This window comes from Neomonachus schauinslandi, chromosome 4 (assembly GCF_002201575.2).
Source record: "Neomonachus schauinslandi chromosome 4, ASM220157v2, whole genome shotgun sequence".
NCBI classification, from domain to species: Eukaryota; Metazoa; Chordata; class Mammalia; order Carnivora; family Phocidae; genus Neomonachus; species Neomonachus schauinslandi.
The window spans coordinates 103,336,778-103,341,683 of record NC_058406.1 but is presented as its reverse complement, the minus strand read 5'-3'; positions in this window follow the sequence as shown (position 1 = coordinate 103,341,683).

Genomic DNA, 4,906 nt, shown 5'->3' with positions numbered 1-4,906 from the left:
TCCCCCTCCGTCCCTCCGCGCTCCCTCCCCCCCCACCAACCTGTTACTCCCCTCCGGAGCTCCACCCCCATTGGTCGTCACCACCCGCCCCTCCTTACCCTTCCTCTGGTTGGTCCGTTTCCCCCGAGGGGCGGGGCCGTTCGCCAAAGGGAATTGGACCGGGGGTCGCGGGCCGGGGTTGGGGGGCTGGGTCACGTGGGCCGGCGGGCGATGGAGCGCCGCGGGCGGGGCGGCAAGGGGCAACCGGAGGCCATTTTGGGGGCGTAATGGTTGGCCGTGTGTGGCCGCTCCCGCCCGGGCCCAGGAGCTGCCCGCCAGGGCATCTTCTCGCCCTTGCTGGAAAGCAGTCCTCTGTCTCCGCGGTTCTCGACGGGAATCTCTGTCTAGACCGCTTTCTGCCCTTCACCTATCTCCACATAAATCAGATTGCTTTGATGTCCTTTTGCAGAGGGTATCTCCCTGGTCCTCAAAACGCCAGAGCTCCGCGACTTCATCTCGTGTCGCTTCTCCCCAGCCTGAGCCGCAGCCCCTATCTTCTGGCCTCCACAAATCATTTTCCAGCCTGGTACCTTTTTCTCTGTAGTATTTTATCATTTTCCAAATTACATAATTCACTTTTTTGAATCCTATTCATTGTTTATCTCTCATCCAACGTTAAGCTCCACCGCGGAAAGAATCTCTTGTTGTGTTCGCTGCTATCCCAAACGCCTGCTACAGGGACTGGCACACATTAGGCGCTTAATTTGTTGAATGAATGGGAATTGGGTAAAAGTCAGTGTAAGTTTACATCGAAGGGGAATGTAAGTTTACAATGAATAGGAATGACCCTCATTCTAAACAAAAGGGGACTCAACCTCAGATTGTGAATCCACTTTAGAGTTTAGCCTTTCAAGAGATGGAGGCATTGATCCAGGCCCCAGAAGAGTAAAGTCAGGTCAGGGGTGCTCAGCAAACTATAGGCCCCTGCTAAACGCTAGCTGTGGTTAAACAGCATTAAAGTTGGCTTCCTCGATTTTAACCGCTGAGATATGTAAAAAGGAGATTAGTTTACGTTGCTGGGCTCTGGATACTGCTCTCAACAAATATTAAAAAAAAAAACACACAAATATTTATTGTGTACCTATTTAGGGTTGAAGTGGAATCTTAAATGCAGCCGACAGTCTGGTGCCCTCGCTGGCGCTCATTGCCTTTTCCTCCCCCCTCCCCACTTCCGAAACTAGGTGTGGGTCCTGGAGGGTAAAGTCCACCTACCAGTTCCTTAGCTAGGATGCAAAGTCTCCGCATTCCAAGGGAAGCATTATACCCGGATTAGAGTCATCAAACAGGCCAGTGCCTAGGGGAGGGAACAGCAAAAGGGTGTGGGGGTGGGGATCCGAAGAGGAAGTATCCCTCCAGGACTTGTCTCTAGACCAGTGCGAAGACTTAAAAAAACAAAAACAAAAACTGTTTTTTTGAAATGGGAGATTGTTAATTGACCCAGATATTGGAAAAGTGGAAACACCTGAAGTCTCACGGGTAACACCTTAATAATTAGGGTACTTAGTATATTTGTAGTAAATATAAAGTTAGGGTGGTAAAGAAGACACCACACCCCAGCACTCTGGACACAGATTACAAGAAAAACCAGGAGGCCTCAGAGTCACCATAGTGTCATCTATTCCTCAAGGAAGCACTCAATCTCAGAAGGACACCATCATCAGGCACAGGTAGTAAAGGTGACACCAACGTCTTTTTCCAGAGTTTGTGGTCCCCTCTCCTTAAGAAATGTTACAATTTGGAAAAATTGGCCAGTTTACAAATATGGCAAAGGTAGGAAAGCAGAGCAAATACAATATTCAGAAAGAAGGAATAAATTACATTGATATATATTCAAGTGGTAATTATACTTTTTGTGAAATGGTATAAAAGAGAAAGTTCTAGGTAAATTGGAAAATTTTTCACTAAGAAGTGAATCTGGAACCAAATTCCTGTCCTACAATTCTTTCCTTTGTTCTCTCCTGAGTGTCCCAGGCCATCACCACTACCACTAACACCTCTACTGAAATTATTACATGTTAATCTGTGGCCAATTCCTGAGGAGCAGCAGGGAAGACTGCATAGGAAGAGTAACTTAAAGATAAATAACTGGAAGAAGGTGACACCATTGGCTGAGATTGAAAGGACAGGAGACAGAGGGATTGGGGAGGACCCAGAAGAGGAAGAACATAATAAATTAACTTTGGAATTTGCCATGTTGGAGAAGTAGGTGGGACATACACACACACACAAGGTAGGAACTGAGGCTTAGAAGGGAAGTAGGGCTAGAAACAGATCTAAGAATCATCCTAAGAGATAATGCAAATTTGCAAAGAGGACCAAAGAACAAACCTTGAGAAATATGGGACAGATGGGAGAAACACAAAAGTCAGTGATGGAGGATTCAGAGAGGTAGGTAAAAAAAAAGTCCATGGAAGAGAGGTGTTGAAGTAGGAGAAGAAATGGGAATTTGACATTTTGAATTTTTGTTGGTCTTCCAGATGCAAGTTTCGCAGAGGGCAGACCCTCAGCTCAGACTGCAACAACAGAAGTATATATCAAGAAAAGAGAAGGAAAAAGGTACCTTGGCTTAAAGAAAAACAGGGTAAAAGGGGAAGTTTTTTGTTTTATTTTGTTTTTAGGGAGGAGAGACTTGGTTATATTTTGAGAATAAGCCAAAAGGGTGAGCAAGATTCAAGAAATAAGGGAGAGAGAGTGTGTGAGCAAGCAGTCAAAGCCTGGACCTAGAGGAAAAGGTAAAGTCTGTGTTCTGGAACTTAAATTGGAAGACCAGGTAAGGAGTTGAAGTTGAGTCAGATCACTCTAGTTCACCACATTGTACAACCTGCCAAAAAGAAGGGTGATTCTGAGGGCTGGAGACTTGTAAACCAGTTTGGAACTATTGGAATTATCTACAAACCTGCAGAAGAATACGGTAAGTGCCAAATAAATGGTTCAAATGAAATGCTGCCAGGAAAGCTTCTCTTTCAACTAGAAGAGAGTGGTATCTAACCTGAGTGTTGAGAAAACAGGTAGGTGAAGGGAGAGGAGGAATGAGGGTCAGAAATTGTGCAAAGGTCCTGGGGCAGGAAAGCATAATGTTTGTTGTGGGAATTGGAAGGAGCCCCTACAAGCTAATCAAAGAGACAGGGACATAGTGGGGAATACGACTAGAGAGGTAGATTCTGGGATAGATTATACAAGGTCTTGAATATCAGGATAAGGAATGTGGGCTTTATTTGTAATGGAGAACTATTCAAGGTTTTTGAGTGAGAACGCGGCAGTACTCAAGAGGGTTAAGCTAGGTCAATATGATAAATGCAATGGCAAGGCTTGGTTGAGGTGGCACACCCTACACTGGAGTTGTGGCAAAGGCAGAAAGAAAGGGACCACTCACACTGATGTCCCTTTGCATACTGCTCATCATTTCTTTCTGGAGCTTTGTTTACAAGTATTTTGCTCTTCAAGAGCAATAATAACTTGTCATACTAATGCTTGGGGCTTTTCTTGGTTGAGTAAAATTTTTGTTATGGGTATTGTTAGGGAAGACAATAAGAAAGGGTCACTTTATATACTCACTTGATATACTCTTCCAATCTTTGGGTTCAGGATCTCCAAGAGTTCCCCAAAGATATTTCATTTTTCAGACCCATGTGCTCCACTCTTTCCACAGAGATTTTATACGCGGACATCGTTGAGGCAGAGCACTGAGTCAGGAGTCAGAGATCTGTATTCTCATCTTATTTCTGGGAAATCCATAATATTAGTCAAGTCTCCTAAATCTCTGGGACTCCGTTTCCTCGGAAAAACTAAGAAAATGGTCCCAGATTTCATAATTACATTGTTTCCTTTGAGCGTCTTCAGGAAAAAAAAGTCCTGTTCTATCTTCCAGCCCCTTTCTTATCATGGGCTGGGAACATGAGTATGTGTAACCAGCTCTGATATATAACAAGGTAACTGTTTGGGACAAAGAATTCCAAGCAACCTTTTTGGTCTAATCAGAGTCACTCCCTAACAAGGGAGAGCCTCATCTCCAAGCTCCTCCTGTCGCCCTACACTCATTCACCCATTTGTCCTCCTAGCTGCCCCACCTCTACCGCTCGGGCAACCGAATTCCAGTATGTCGAAAGTCTCCAGTAGACATTCAAAATACTGTATCATTTAAAAGGGGAAAAAAAGGGGGTGCCTCGGTGGCTCAGTGGTTAAGCGTCTCGTTCCACTCAGGTCATGATCCTGGGGTCCTGGGATCGAGCCCCACATCCTGGGATCGAGCCCCACATCGGGCTCCCTGCTCGGCTGGAAGCCTGCTTCTCCCTGTCCCACTCCCCCTGCTTGTGTTCCTGCTCTCGATGTCTGTCTCTCTCTCTCTGTCAAATAAATAAATAAAATCTTAAAAAATTTTTTGTTTAATTTTTTTTTTAAATTTAAAAAAATAAAAGGAAAGGGAAAAAAAAGAGCAAGAAGGCTACATATTTCCAATTCCAAGGGGAATTAAAAGGAACAGATTCCTTCTGCATAATTTTTCTTTCTGAGTTGTTAAGACGCCATTCTGAGGAGAGAGCCAGCTTGCCTCCACACACCCAAACAACAGCTGATTCCGCCCTCCCATCTTGCTTTCCTTTCCTCATCAGTGAAGGAGGCAGAAGCTTGGCAGCCTAAACCTGTACACACATTCCCAAAGCCCCAAGTTCTCTCCCAGTCAGTTACGGCAAGAAATTTCAGCGGGGTCCCACCAATTGCCAGATTTGTTTAGATTCCTGATGTGAATTTTTTTTAATGTATATCTCAAATACAGAGAAAGGGAAGATGATATATGGACATAGCACTGAAATCAGAGACAAAATACCTGTGTGGGAGCCATGGAGATTGTATGGCTCAGATCTTCCTTTGA